The sequence below is a fragment of the Triticum dicoccoides genome, chromosome 7B (assembly GCF_002162155.2).
Source record: "Triticum dicoccoides isolate Atlit2015 ecotype Zavitan chromosome 7B, WEW_v2.0, whole genome shotgun sequence".
NCBI classification, from domain to species: Eukaryota; Viridiplantae; Streptophyta; class Magnoliopsida; order Poales; family Poaceae; genus Triticum; species Triticum dicoccoides.
Window position 1 is genome coordinate 638,570,948 of NC_041393.1, and position 17,230 is coordinate 638,588,177.

The following is a 17,230-nucleotide window of genomic DNA, read 5'->3' on the forward strand; positions in this document are numbered from 1 at the left end:
CTCGACGGGAACCCCTCCACCGTCTACTGTTCATCCAGCCCTCCACACAACGAGGTCCTGTTCATCCACCCCTCCACGGGCACCCCTCCATCGTCCACTGTTCATCCAGCCCTCCACACCACGGGGTCCTGTTCATCCAGAGGCAACGCCACCGCTCACTGTTCATCCAAACCCCCCCGCAACGCTCATTGTTCATCCAATCGATCGGCTTCAGTTAGCAGCAGTAGCGAAGGAATCGCTCGATTGGGTTCAGTTAACAGCCATCGATCGATTGGGTTCAGTAACACGTAGCCTGCAGTGCAATTTCTCGGGTTTAGTTAGAGCCCAACGCCTCGCTCGGGTTCAGTTAGAGCCAACGCCTCGCACACATGCGCGTACTTGTACGAGAGAAATGCGCATCGATCGGCCCCCGACCTCCCACCGTAACCGGGAACTCCCCAAAATTTTCCTCCCCCTCGCTTCTACCACGGTTTTTTCCGTCATGGACGGCCCAGAGAATGTCATGCAGCTGCGTCTCCGGCCCACCCAGGACGAAAAGCCCATTTTCTGTCATGATTTTTTGCCATAGAAGTAGGAGCCCACCACATCTATGATGATACCGGGTTTTGTCACGATTATCGTCATATAAGTGTCATATGTATGACAGAAAAAAAAATCGTTCGGCCCAAAATGTCACGGATGTGTCTTTTTTTGTAGTGATGAAGACAAACTGACTGAAGAATTAGGATTGAGGAATTTAGAGAAAGTCTTCAGTCAAAGTATTCAAACAGTAATGATCAAGTTCATCAACACATAACTGAGGAAATGAAAGGGTTGAGGAAATAGAACCAGTAGGATCGGTGAAGACAATGATTTGGTCGACCAGTTCCAACTGCTGTGATAGTTGTACGTCTGGTTAGAGCGGCTAAGTATTTAAACTCGAGGACACACAGTCCCGGACACACAGTCCTCACCGTATTCTCCTTGAGCTAAGATCACGCAAATCTTGCCCAACAGTAGTGGTAAGTCTTCACAGGTGACTTCCAAACCTTCAGAAACTCGGTCACTCGGCAATCCACCATTCCTCTTGGATGCTCAGACCATGACGCCTAACCGTCTGGAGGATACACAGTCCTCAAAGGTAACAAGCGTCGGTTGCACGCAGGAACAATCTCTTCAGTGATGCTCAATCACTTTGGGTTTGTAGGTGTTTGGGTTTGGGATTTGGGTATTTCCTCACTTGATGATTTTTGCTCAAATTCCTCGGAGGATGGGATGCTCTCAAATGACAACTGTTAGTTTCTCTCGGGGCAGCCAACGAGCTAGTGGTTGTAGGGGGCAGCTATTTATAGCCTAGGCAGCAGCCCAACATGATAAGACATAAATGCCCTTGGCTGATATGACTGTTAGGTGGTAGGATATTTTTGGGACAACTGGCGCGTGGCTCAGCAACGGTCGGATATCTGAGGTTCGAATTCCTCAGGGATATCATGTTCCTCACTTTGTAGGCAATCCGCACTGGTGAATTCCTAACTCCTCAGTCAGAACAAATTCCTCAGAGACCAGAAGATCTCCGTCTCTGTCACTTAAGAAGTCAACTGAATTGATATGAGATTTCCAATGGCTTCACTCAAAGGATTGGGTAGGTGTAGGATTTTGAGATGAGCATCACTTGGAAATCAGTTTCCTTAGTATTACCTTGCTACTTCTTGAGCTTGCGTTGGTTTTCCTTGAAGAAGAAAGGGTGATGCAGCAATAGTAGCGTAAGTATTTCCCTCAGTTTTTGAGAACCAAGGTATCAATCTAGTAGGAGGCTCCTCAACAAGTCCCACGAACCTACACAAACAAACAAAGAACTCGCAACCAACGCAATAAAGGGGTTGTCAATCCCTTCACGGCCCCTTGCGAAAGTGAGATTGATAGAGATAATATGATAAGATAAATATATTTTTGGTATTTTATAATATAGATGCAGAAAATAAAGATGCAAATAAATGTAGATTGGAAGCAAATATGATAAGAGATAGGCCCGAGGGCCATAGGTTTCACTAGAGGCTTCTCTCGAGAGCATAAGTATTATGGTGGGTAAACATATTACTGTCGAGCAATTGATAGAAAAGCGAATAATTATGACGTTATCTAGGCATGATCATGTATATAGGCATCACGTCCGCAACAAGTAGACCGACTCCTACCTGCATCTACTACTATTACTCCACACATCGACCGCTATCCAGCATGAATCTAGAGTATTCAGTTCATAAGAACAAAGTAACGCATTAAGCAAGATGACATGATGTAGAGGGATAAACTCAAGCAATATGATATAAACCCCATCTTTTTATCCTCGATGGCAACAATACAATACATGTCTTGCAACCCTTTCTGTCACTGGGTAAGAACACCGCAAGATTGAACCCAAAGCTAAGCACTTCTCCCATGGCAAGAAAGATCAATCTAGTAGGCCAAACAAAACCGATAATTCAAAGAGACTTGCAAAGATAACTCAATCATATAAAATAATTCAGAGAAGATTCAATTATTATCCAAAGATAAACTTGATCATAAACCCCCAATTCATCGGATCTCGACAAACACACCGCAAAAAGAGATTACATTGAATAGATCTCCACAAGAGACGGGGAGAACATTGTATTGAGATCCAAAAAGAGAGAAGAAGCCATCTAGCTAATAACTATGGACCCGAAGGTCTGTGGTAAACTACTCACAACTCATCGGAAGGGCTATGGTATTGATGTAGAAGCCCTCCGTGGTGGAATCCACCTCCGACAGAACACCAGCGACGGCTCCAAGATGGGATCTCTTGGATACAGAAGGTTACGGCGGTGGAAATTGTGTTTCGGTTGCTCCCTGGATGTTTTTGGGGTATGCAGGCTTATATAGGAGGAAGAAGTATGTCGGTGGCCACCCGAGGGGCCCACGAGACAGGGGGGCGCGCCCTATCCTCTCGTGGCCTCCTCGGCTGCTTCTTGACTTGCGCTCCAAGTCCTCTGGATCACGTTCGTTCCAAAAATCACGCTTCTGAAGGTTTCATTCCGTTTGGACTCCGTTTGATATTCCTTTCCTTCGAAATACTGAAATAGACAAAAAAACATCAATACGGGCTGGGCCTCCGGTTAGTAGGTTAGTCCCAAAAATGATAATAATGTATAAAATAAAGACCATAAACATCCAAAACAGGTAATATAATAGCATGGAATAATCAAAAATTATAGATACGTTGGAGACGTATCAAGCATCCCTAAGCTTAATTCCTGCTCGTCCTCGAGTAGGTAAATGATAAAAACAGAATTTTTGATGTGGAATGCTACCTAGCATAATTCTCAATGTAATTTTCTTTATTGTAGCATGAATGTTTCAGATCCAAATGATTCAAAATAAAAGCTTATAAGACATAAAAATAATAATGCTTCAAAGCATACTAACAAATAATCATGTCCTATCAAAATAACATAGCCAAAGAAAGCTTATCCCTACAAAATCATATAGTTAGGCCATGCTTCATTTTCATTACACAAAATACTCCCATCATGCACAACCCCAATGACGAGCCGAGCAATTGGTTCATACTTTTTAACGCGCTTCAGCTTTTCAACTCTTACGCAATACATGAGCGCAAGCCATGGACATAGCACTATGGTGGCCTAATATGGTGGTTGTGAGGACAAAAAGTGGGAGAAGATAGTCTCACATCAACTAGGCGTATTGACAAGCTATGGAGATGCCCATCAATAGATATCAATGCGAGTGAGTAGGGATTGCCATGCAACGGATGCACTAGAGCTATATATATATATATATATATATATATATATATATATATATATATATATATATATATATATATATGAAAGCTCAACAAAAGAAACTAAGTGGGTGTGCATCCAACTTGCTTGCTCACGAAGACCTAGGGCATTTTGAGGAAGACCATCATTGGAATATACAAGCCAAGTTCTATAATGAAAAGTTCCCACTAGTATATGAAAGTGACAACATATGAGACTCTCTATCATGAAGATCATGGTGCTATTTTTGAAGCACAAGTGTGGAAAAAGAGATAGTAGCAATTGTCCCTTCTCTCTTTTTCTCTCACTCATTTTTTTCTTTTTCTTTCTTTTTTCCTTTTTTTGTCTTTTTCTCTTTTTTTTCTTTCTCCTTTTTTTGGTGGGCTTGTTTGGCCTCTTTTATTTTTATAAAGTTCGAAGTCCCATCCTGACTTGTGGGGGATAGTCTTCATCATCCTTTCCTCACTGGGACAATGCTCTAATAATGAAGATCATCACACTTTTATGGATTTACAACTCAAGAATTACAACTCAAAGCTAGAACAAAATATGACTCTATATGAATGCCTCCGGCGGTGTACCAGGATATGCAATGAACCAAGAGTGACATGTATGAAAATTATGAAGATGGCCTTGCCACAAATACGATGCCAACTACATGATCATGCAAAGAGCAATATGACAATGATGAAACGTGTCATAATAAACGGAACAATGGAAAGTTGCATGGAAATATATCTCGGAATGGCTATGGAAATGCCATATAGGTAGGCATGGTGGCTGTTTTGAGGAAGGTAAATAATGGGTTTATGATACCGGCGAAAATTGCGCGGTATAATAGAAGCTAGCTAAGTGGAAGGATGAGTGTTCGTATATCCATGGACTCACATTAGTCATAAAGAATTCATATACTTATTGCAAAAGTCTACTTCGCCCTCAAAGCAAAGTACTGCTATGCATGCCCCAAGAGGGATAGACTGGTAGGAAAAAATTCCATCGCTCGTTCCCGACTGCCACTCATAAGGAAGGCACTCAAAAGAGCACCTCATGCAACAAATTTGTCACACAACTTTTACAATACGTGCATGCTACGGGACTTTCCAACTTCAACAAAATTATTTCTTAATTTCATAATTATCCACTAGCATGACCCTAACATTACTACCTTTATATCTCAAAACAATTATCAAGCATCAAATTGATCCTAGCATCCAATTCACTTTCTATGATAGTTTTTATTATACCCAACTTGGATGCTCATCATTCTAGGACCAAATTCATAACCAAAGCAAATACCATGCTATTCTAAGAGACTCTCAAAATAATATAAGTGAAGCATGAGAGACTGGCAATTTCTTTAAAATTAATCCACCGCCATGCTCTAAAAGATATAAGTGAAGCACTAGAGCAAAAACTATCAAGCTCAAAAGATATAAGTGAAGCACATAGAGTATTCTATAAAATCCTAATCAAATAGGCTTCTCCCAAAAGGTGTGTTACATCAAGGATGATTTTGGTAAATTAAAAAGCAAAGACTAATATAATAAACAACGCTCCAAGCAAAACACATATCATGTGGTGAATAAAAATATAGCTCCAAGTAAAGTTACCAATGAACGAAGACAAAAGAGGGGATGCCTTCCCGGGGAATCCCCAAGCTTAGGATTTTGGCTATCCTTGAATATCTTGGGGTGCCATGGGAATCCCCAATCTTAGGCTCTTTTCCACCCTTTATTCCATAGTCCATAAAAGCTTTACCCAAAACTTGAAAACTTCGCAACACAAAACTCAACAAGAAATCTTATAAGCTCCGTTAGTGAAAGAAAACAAAACCACCACATAAGGTACTGTAATGAAATCATTCTTTATTTATTTTGGTGTTAAACCTACTGTATTCCCAGTTCTCTATGGTTCATACCCTTACATACTAGCCATAGATGCATCAAAATAAGCAAACAACACATGAAAAACAGAATCTGTCAAAAACAGAACAGTCTGTAGCAATCTGTAACTAACGCAAACTTATGGAACCTAAAAAATCCTACTAAAATAGGACGTCCTAAACAATTTGTTTGTTGATCAGCAGCAAAACTAATCAATTCAAAAGCTCGTTCCTGTGATTTATTGAGTTTTTTCTCCTGAGCACAAAGTTTCTGTTTTTCAGTAGAATCAAATCAACTCATATCGTAGGTTATCCTATAGGTTCTACTTGGCACAAACACTAATTAAAAGAAGAAAACACATCTAAACAGAAAGTAGAAACAAAATTTAACACTAAACAGGAACAAAAACAAAGAACATAAAGAAAATTGGGTTGCCTCCCAACTAGCGTTATCGTTTAATGCCCCTAGCTAGGCAGAAAAGCGAAGATAGATCTAAGTAGTGCCATCTTTGGCACTTGGTTCATAGGTAGCTCGCATGATAGATTCATAAGGTAATTTGACTTACTTTCTTGGAAAGTGCTCCATTCCTTTCTGTAATGGAAATTGGAATCTAATATTCCCTTCCTTCATATCAATAATCGCACCAATCGTTCTAAGGAAAGGTCTACCAAGAATAATAGGGCAAGAAAGGTTGCAATCTATATCAAGAACAATAAAATCAACAGGCACCAAATTTCTATTTGCAACAATAAGGACATCATTGATCCTTCCTATTGTCTTTTTAATGGTGGAATCCGCAAGGTGCAAATTTAAAGAGCAATCATCAAGATCATGGAAACCTAGAATATTGCATAAAGTATTTGGAATCATGGAAACACTAGCACCCAAATCACACAAAGCAAAACACTCCTAATCTTTAATTCTAATCTTTATAGTAGGTTCCCACTCATCATTAAGTTTTCTAGGTATAGAAACTTCCAAATTAAGTTTTTCATCAAAAGATTGCATCAAGGCATCAACGATATGTTTGGTAAAAGCTTTATTTTGACTATAAGCATGTGGAGAATTAACAACGGATTGCAACAAGGAAATACAACTTTCTAAAGAACAATTATCATAACCAAATTCCTCGAAATCCGAGATAGTGGGCTCAATGCTATTGAAAGTCATGACCTCTCCAATCCCACTTTTACCAAATTTAGCATCAAGATCTAAAAACCCCGAATTCTTGGGAAGCCTTCTAAATAAAGTTGACTCACCTCCAGTCCCATTATTTTCAAGATTCATATTGCAAAACAAAGATCTAATAGGGGACACATCAATAACTTTAAGAACTTCATCATTATTTTCATGGAAACTAGAAGAACACGCTTTTATAAAGCTATCTTTCTTAGCACGCAATCTAGCGGTTCTTTCCTTGCACTCGTCAATGGAAATTCTCATTACTTTTAGAGTCACATTGATATCATGCTTAGGAGGAGAAGATCTAAGTTTAAGAGAATCAACATCAAGCGAAAGTCTATCAACGTTCCTAGCCAAATCAACAACTTTGAGCAATTTTTCTTCAAGCAAAGCATTAAAATTCTTTTGAGAAATCATAAATTCTTTCACATTGTTCTCAAAATCAGAGGGCATCTTATTAAAATTACCATAAGAATTATTGTAGGAATTTCCATAATTATAAGAGGAATTACTAGGGAACGGTCTAGAATTAAAGTTTCCTCTATAAGCATTGTTTCCAAAACTATTCCTACCAACAAAATTCACATCCATAGATTCATTATTATTCTCAATCAAGGTAGATAAAGGCATATCGTTGGGATCAATAGAAGAACTCTTAGTAGCAAACAATCTCATAAGCTCATCCATCTTTCCACTCAAAACATTAATTTCTTCTATAGTATGCACTTTTTTATTAGTACATCGTTCGGTGTGCCATTGAGAAGAATTAGCCATAATATTATCAAGAAGTTTTGTAGCATCTCCGAAAGTGATTTCCATAAACGTGCCTCCGGCGGACGAATCTAAGAGATTTCTAGAAGCAAAGTTCAAACCAGCATAAAAAATTTGTATGATCATGCATAAATTCAAGCCATGAGTAGGGCAATTGTGAATCATCAATTTCATTCTTTCCCAAGATTGGGCAACATGCTCATGATAAAGTTGTTTAAAATTCATAATATCGTTCCTAAGAGTGATGATCTTAGTGGGAGGAAAATACTTAGAGATAAAAGCATCTTTGCACTTGTTCCAAGAATCAATTCTATTTTTAGGCAAAGACGAAAACCAAACTTTAGCATGATCTCTAAGCGAAAACGGAAATAACTTCAATTTAACAATATCATTATCCATATCTTTCTTCTTTTTCATATCACACAAATCAACAAAGTTGTTTAGACGAGTAGCGGCATCTTCACTAGGAAGGCCGATGAATTGATCTTTCATAACAAATTCAGCAAAGCGGTATTGATTTCACAAGACTCAACATCATTAAGAGGAGCAATCGGAGTACTAAGGAATTCATTATTATTCGTATTCGAGAAATCACACAATTTGGTATTATCTTGCGCCATGGCAACAAGTAATCCGACACACAAGCAAACAGAAAACGGCAAGCGGAAAAGAGAGGAGATTGGGAAAGAGAGGGCAAATAAAATGGCAAGGGTGAAGTGGGGGAGAGGAAAACGAGAGGCAAATGGAAAATAATGTAAATGAGAGGGAGATGAGTTTGTGATGGGTACTTGGTATGTCTTGACTTGAGCGAAGACCTCCCTGGCAACGACGCCAGAAATCCTTCTTGCTACGTCAGCTTGCGTTGGTTTTCCTTGAAGAGGAAAGGGTGATGCAGCAATAGTAGCTTAAGTATTTCCCTTAGTTTTTGAGAACCAAGGTATCAATCCAGTAGGAGGCTCCTCAACAAGTCCCACGAACCTACACAAACAAACAAAGAACTCGCAACCAACGCAATAAAGGGGTTGTCAATCCCTTCACGGCCACTTGTGAAAGTGACATCTGATAGAGATAATATGATAAGATAAATATATTTTTGGTATTTTATAATATAGATGCAGAAAATAAAGATGCAAATAAATGTAGATTGGAAGCAAATATGATAAGAGATAGACCCGGGGGCCATAGGTTTCACCAGAGGCTTCTCTCGAGAGCATAAGTATTACGGTGGGTGAACAAATTACTGTCGAGCAATTGATAGAAAAGCGAATAATTATGACGTTATCTAGGCATGATCATGTATATAGGCATCACGTCCGCAACAAGTAGACCGACTCCTGCCTGCATCTACTACTATTACTCCACACATCGACCGCTATCCAGCATGCATCTAGAGTATTAAGTTCATAAGAACAGAGTAACGCATTAAGCAAGATGACATGATGTAGAGGGATAAACTCAAGCAATATGATATAAACCCCATCTTTTTATCCTCGATGGAAACAATACAATATGTGTCTTGCAACCCTTTCTGTCATTGGGTAAGGACACCGCAAGATTGAACCCAAAGCTAAGCACTTCTCCCATGGCAAGAAAGATCAATCTAGTAGGCCAAACCAAGCCGATAATTCAAAGGGACTTGCAAAGATAACTCAATCATATAAAAGAATTCAGAGAAGATTCAACTATTATCCAAAGATAAACTTGATCATAAACCCACAATTCATCGGATCTCGACAAACACGCCGCAAAAAGAGATTACATCGAATAGATCTCCACAGGAGAGGGGGAGAACATTGTATTGAGATCCAAAAAGAGAGAAGAAGCCATCTAGCTAATAATTATGGACCCGAAGGTCTGTGGTAAACTACTCACAACTCATCGGAAGGGCTATGGTGTTGATGTAGAAGCCCTCCATGGTGGAATCCCCCTACGGCAGAACGCCGGCGACAGCTCCAAGATGGGATCTCGCGGATACAGAAGGTTACGGCGGTGGAAATTGTGTTTCGGTTGCTCCCTGGATGTTTTCGCGGTATGTAGGCTTATATAGGAGGAAGAAGTACGTGGTGGCCGCCTGAGGGGCCCACGAGATAGGGAGCACGCCCTATAGGGGGGGTGCGCCCTACCCTCTCGTGGCCGTCTCGGCTGCTTCTTCACTTGCACTCCAAGTCCTCTGGATCACGTTCGTTCCAAAAATCACGCTTCCGAAGGTTTCATTCCGTTTGGACTCCGTTTGATATTCCTTTCCTTCGAAATACTGAAATAGACAAAAAACAACAATACGGGCTGGGCCTCCGGTTAGTAGGTTAGTCTCAAAAATGATAATAATGTATAAAATAAAGCCCATAAACATCCAAAACAGGTAGTATAATAGCATGGAACAATCAAAAATTATAGATACGTTGGAGACGTATCATACCTCCACCCCCTTTAACAGTACGGTGTTTCCTATGACTCAAGAAGAAGAAAACGAAACTATGAAAACAAAAGTCTTCGCGCTTCATAATCCTCGCATGAATATCCAAGTCTTCAAGGTCACACCACTTTCTTCGTTTTCAAAGTCTTCAGGAGAACCAAAGTCTTCAGCCGAAGACATTCATTTTTAGGGGTCGACTTTCACTGTAAATATCAAACTTCTCATCGACTTATAGAGCTAGTGTACACTCACAAACATATTAGTCCCTTAACCTATAAGTCTTCAATACACCAAAATCACTAAGGGGCACTAGATGCACTTACACCTTAGTTCTCAAAACTGAGGGAAATACTTACGCTACTTTGCTGCATCACCCTTTCCTCTTCAAGGGAAAAACCAACACAAGCTCAAGAGGTAGCAAGAAGGATTTGTGGCGCCATTACCGGGGAGATCTACGCCAAGTCAAGCCATACCAAGTACCCATCATAAAATCTTCTCCCTTGCATTATATAATTTTCCATTCGCCTGTCATTTTCCTCTCCCCCACTTCTAAAACGATTTTCGAAAACCCTTCCCTTTTCTTCGCCCCTCTTTCGTTCATCTCTTCTCGCTTGCTACTTGTGTGCTTGTGTGTTGGATTGATTGTTTGTCATGATGGCTCAAGATAATACTAAATTGTGTGACTTTTCCAATACCAACAACAATGAGTTTATTAGCACTCCGATTGCTCCTACTACCGATGCTGAATCTTGTGAAATTAATACCGCTTTGTTGAATCTTGTTATGAAAGATCAATTTTCTGGCCTTCCTAGTGAAGATGCCGCAACCCATCTAAACAACTTTGTTGATTTGTGTGATATGAAAAAGAAGAAAGATGTGGATAATGATATTGTTAAATTGAAGCTATTTCTGTTTTCGCATAGAGATCATGCTAAAACTTGGTTCTCTTCTTTGCCTAAAACCAGTATTGATTCATGGAATAAGTGCAAGGATGCTTTTATCTCTAAGTATTTTCCTCCCACTAAGATCATCCCCCTTTGGAACGATATTATGAATTTTAAGCAACTTGATCATGAAATTGCCCTAGACATGGTTTGAATTTATGGATGATTATACACATTTTTTATGATGGATTGAATTTTGCTTCTAGAAATCTTTTAGATTCGTCCGCGGGAGGCAATTTTAAGGAAATCGCTTTAGGAGAAGCTACTAAACTCCTAGACAATATTATGGTTAACTATTCTCAATGGCACACCGAAAGATCCACTAGTAAAAAGGTGCATGCGACTGAAGAAATTAATGTATTGAGTGGAAAGATGGATGAACTTATGAAATTATTTGCTAATAAAAGTTTTTCTTGTGATCCTAATGATATGCCTTTGTCCACTTTGATTGAGAATAATAATGAACCTATGGATGTGAATTTTGTTGGTAGGAACAATTTTGGTAACAACGCATATAGAGGCAATTTTAATTCTAGGCCGTTTCCTAGTAATTCCTCTAATAATTATGGTAATTTCAACAATAACTCTTATGGAAATTTTAATAAGATGCCCTCTGATTTTGAGAATAGTGTTAAAGAATTTATGAGTTCACAAAAGAATTTCAATGCTTTGATTGAAGACATATTGCTTAAGATTCATGAGTTGGCTAGAAACGTGGATAGAATTTCTCTTGATGTTGATTCTCTAAAACTTAGATCTATTCCACCTAAGCATGATATCAATGAGTCTCTCAAAGCCATGAGAATTTTCATTGATGAGTGCAAAGAAAGAACTGCTAGGATGCGTGCTAAAAAAGATTGGTTTGTGAAAGCATGTTCTTCTAGTTTCATGATAATATTGATGAAGATCTAAAAGTGCTAGATGTGATTACTATTAAATCTTTGTTTTTCAATATGAATCTTGATAAATATGGGACTGGAGATGAGTCAAGTTTAGTTAAAAGGCGTCCCAATGATTCAGAGTTTTTAGATCTAGATGCAAAAATTGATTAAAGTGGGATTGAAGAGGTTAAAACTTTACATAGCAATGAACCCACTATTTTGTATTTCAAGGGATTTAATTATGATAATTGTTCTTTAATAGATTGTATTTCCTTGTTTCAATCGGTGCTAAATTCTCCTCATGCTTATAATCAAAATAAAGCTTTTAGAAACATATCGTTGATGCTTTGATGCAATCTTATGAAGAAAAGCTTGAACTAGAAGTTTCTATCCCTAGAAAAATTTATGATGAGTGGGAACCTACTATTAAAATTAAGATTAAAGATTATGAATGCTATGCTTTGTGTGATTTCGGTGCTAGTGTTTCCACGATTCCAAAAACTTTGTGTGATGTGCTAGGTTTCCGTGAATATGATGATTGTTCTTGAAATTTGCATCTTGCGGATTCCACCATTAAGAAACCTATGGGAAGGATTAATGATGTTATTATTGTTGCAAATAGGAATTATGTGCCCGTAGATTTCATTGTTCTTGATATAGATTGCAATCCTACATGTCCTATTATTCTTGGTAGACCTTTCCTTAGAACAATTGGTGCAATTATTGGTATGAAAGAAGGAAATATTAGATTCCAATTTCCATTAAGGAAAGGCGTGGAACACCATTGTTAGCCTCTCTTCTGCTGTGCAACTCTCACCAGTACCATACACCCACCATATACCTTCCTCAAAATAGCCACCATACGTACCTATTATGGCATTTCCATAGTCATTCCGAGATATATTTCCATGCAACTTTCCACCATTCTGTTTATTATGACAAGCTCCATCATTGTCATATTGCCTTGCATGATCATGTAGTTGACATAGTGTTTGTGGCAAAGCCACCGTTCATAATTTTTCATACATGTCACTCCTGAATCATTGCACATCCTAGTACATCGCCGGAGGCATCCACATAGAGTCATATTTTGTTGTAAGTATTGAGTTGTAATTCTTGAGTTGTAAGTAAATAAAAGTGTGATGATCTTCATTATTAGAGCATTGTCCCAGTGAGGAAAGGATGATGGAGACTATGATTCCCCCACAAATCGGGATGACACTTCGGACTAAATATATATATATATATATATATATATATATATATATATATATATATATATATATGTATGTATATATATATAAGAGGCCATAAAAAAGAGAAAATGCCCAAATAAAAAAAGAGAGAAAACGATAGAACGGGCAATGCTACTATCCTTTTACCACACTTGTGCTTCAAAGTAGCACCATGATCTTCATGATAGAGAGTCTCCTATGTTGTCACTTTCATTTACTTGTGGGAATTTTCATTATAGAACTTGGCTTGTATATTCCAATGATGGGCTTCCTCAAAGTGCCCTATGTCTTCGTGAGCAAGCAAGTTGGATGCACACCCACTTACTTTCTTTTGATGAGCTTTCATACACTTATAGCTCTAGTGCATCCGTTGCATGGCAATCCCTACTCACTCACATTGATATCTATTGATGGACATCTCCATAGCCCGTTGATACGCCTAGTTAATGTGAGACTATCTTCTCCTTTTTGTCTTCTCCACAACCACTACTCTATTCCACCTATAGTTTTATGTCCATGGCTCACGCTCATGTATTGCGTGAAGATTGAAAATGTTTGAGAACATCAAAAAGTATGAAACAATTGCTTGGCTTGTCATCGGGGTTGTGCATGATTAAATACTTTGTGTGATGAAGATAGAGCATAACCAGACTATATGATTTTGTAGGGATAGCTTTCTTTGTCCATGTTATTTTGAGAAGACATGATTGCTTTGTTAGTATGCTTGAAGTATTATTATTTTCATGTCAATATTAAACTTTTGTCTTGAATCTTGCGGATCTGAACATTCATGCCACAATAAAGAAAATTACATTGATATATATGCTAGGTAGCATTCCACATAAAAAATTCTGTTTTTATCATCTACCTACTCGAGGACAAGCAAGAATTAAGCTTGGAGATGCTTGATATGTCTCCAACGTATCTATAATTTTTTATTGTTCCATGCTATTATATTATCTGTTTTGGATGTTCAATGGGCTTTAATATGATCTTTTATATTATTTTTGGGACTAACCTATTAACTAGAGGCCCAATGCTAGTTTCTGTTTTTTTTGCCTATTTTAGAGTTTTGCACAAAAGGAATACCAAACGGAGTCCAAAGGGAATGAAACCTTCGCAAAGATCTTACTTGGACCGAAAGCAAACCAGAAGACTTGGAGTTGAAGTCAGAAATGCCACAAGGCGTCCACGAGGCAGGAAGGTGCGCCCGGGGGTAGGCGCGCCCCCACCCTCGTGGGCCCCTCGTAGCTCCACTAACGTACTTCTTTCGCCTAAATACTCTTATTCCCTAGAAACATCAGGGGGAGCCACGAAACCACTTTTCCACGGCCGCAACCTTCTGTACCCGTGGGCTCCCATCTTGGGGCCTTTTCTGGTGATCTGCCGGAGGGGGAATCGATCACGGAGGGCTTCTACATCAGCATCATTGCCTATCCTATGAAGCATGAGTAGTTTACCACAGACCTTCGGGTCCATAGTTATTAGCTAGATGGCTTCTTCTCTCTCTCTGATTCTCAATACCATGTTCTCCTCGATGTTCTTGGAGATCTATTCGATGTAATATTCTTTTGCGGTGTGTTTGCCAAGATTCGATGAATTGTGGATTTATGAACAAGATTATCTATGAATATTATTTGGTTATTCTCTGAATTCTTATATGCATGATTTCATATCTTTGCAAGTCTATTTGAATTATCGGTTTAGTTTGGCCTACTAGATTGATCTTTCTTGCAATGGGAGAAGTGCTTAGCTTTGGGTTCAATCTTGCGGTGTCCTTTCCCAGTGATAGTAGGGGCAGCAAGGCACGTATTGTATTGTTGCCATTGAGGATAAAAAGATGGGGTTTATATCATATTGCTTGAGTTTATCCCTCTACATCATGTCATCTTGCTTAATGCATTACTCCATTCTTATGAACTTAATACTCTAGATGCATGATGTATAGCGGTCGATGTGTGGAGTAATAGTAGTAGATGCAGAATCGTTTCGGTCTACTTGACACGACGTGATGCCTATGTCCATGATCATTGCCTTAGATATGTTCATAATTATGCACTTTTCTATCAATTACTTCGCAGTAATTTGTTCACCCACCGTAATACATGCTATCTCAAGAGAAGCCACTAGTGACACCTATGGCCCCCAGGTCTCTTTTCCATTATATTGCATCTCTTTAAATCTCGTTTATTACTTTGCAATCTTTACTTTCCAATCTATACAAAAAAATACCAAAAATATTTACTTTACTATCTCTATTAGATCTCACTTTTGCGAGTGGCCATGAAGGGATTGACAACCCCTTTATCGCATTGGTTGCAAGGTTCTTGATTGTTTGTGCAGGTACTAGGTGACTTATGTTGAGGATCATTGCAGAAGTTAAATTTTTTCTACGCATCACCAAGATCAATCTATGGAGCAACTAGCAACGAGAGAGAGAGAGGAGTGCATCTACATACCCTTGAAGATCGCGAGACGGAAGTGTTACAAGAATGCGGATGAAGGAGTCATACTCGAAGCGATTCAGATCGCGGTGGATTCCGATCTTAGCGCCAAACAACGGCACCTTCGTGTTCAACACACGTGCAGCCCGGTGACGTCTCCCGCGCCTTGATCCAGCAAGGAGGTGGGAGAGGTTGAGGAAGAAGGCTCCAACAGCAGCACGACGGCGTGGTGGTGATGGAGTGGCAGTACTCCGGCAGGGCTTCGCCAAGCTCTTGCGGAGGAGGAGAGGTGTTGGGGAGGGGAGGGGATGTGCCTTGGATGTGGTGTTGCCACCCTCCCCTCGCCCCCTCTATTTATAGGAGAAGGGGGAAGGGTGGCAGCCCCGCTAGATGGGGGCGGCGGCATAGGGGGGAGGGGGCTTGCCCCCCAAGCAAGGGGAGGCGTCCCCCTTAGGGTTCCCCCCAACCCTAGGCGCATGGGCCCTAGGGGTGGAGCCCAGCCCTCCAAGGGGCTGGTTCCCTTCCCTCTACAGCCCATAAGGCCCTCCGGGACAGGTGGCCCCTCCCGGTGGCCCCCCGGAACCCCTCCGGTGGCCCTGGTATAATACCGGTAAGCCCCTGAATATTTTCGGTGACCGTATGACAACTTCCCATGTAGAAATCTTCACCTTCGGACCATTCCAGAACTCGTCGCGACGTCCGGTATCTCATCCGGGACTCCGAACAACATTCGGTAATCACATACAAATCTTCCTAATAACCCTATCGTCATTGAACCTTAAGTGTGTAGACCCTACGGGTTCGGGAATCACGCAGACATGACCGAGACAGCTCTCCGGCCAATAACCAACAGCGGGATCTGGATACCCATGTTGGCTCCCACATTTTCCATGATGATCTCATCGGATGAACCACGCTGTTGAGGATTCAAGTAATCCCGTATACAATTCCCTTTGTCAATCGGTACATTACTTGCCCGAGACTCAATCATCGGTATCCCAATACCTCGTTCAATCTCGTTACCGGCAAGTCACTTTACTTGTTCCATAATGCATGATCCCATGACTAACCACTTATACACATTGAGCTCATTATGATGATGCATTACCGAGTGGGCCCAAAGATACCTCTCCGTCATACGGAGTGACAAATTCCAGTCTCGTTTCGTGCCAACCCAACAGACACTTTCGGAGATACCTGCAGTGCACCTTTATAGTCACCCAGTTACGTTGTGACGTTTAGTACACCCAAAGCACTCTTACGTTATCCGGGTGTTACACAATCTCATGGTCTAAGGAAATGATACTTGACATTAGAAAAGCTTTAGCAGACGAACTACACGATCTTGTGCTATGCTTAGTATTGGGTCTTATCCATCACATCATTCTCCCAATGATGTGATCTCGTTAAAAAAAATGATGTGATCTCGTTATCAATGACATCCAATGTCCATAGTCAGGAAACCATGACCATCTATTGATCAACGAGCTAGTCAACTAGAGGCTCACTAGGGACATGTTGTGGTCTATGTATTCACACATGCATCACTGTTTCCGGTTAATACAATTATAGCATGAAACAATAGAAAATTGTCATGAACAAGGAAATATAATAATAATCATTTTATTATTTCCTCTAGGGCATATTTCCAACAGTCTCCCGCTTGCACTAGAGTCAATAATCTAGTTATAC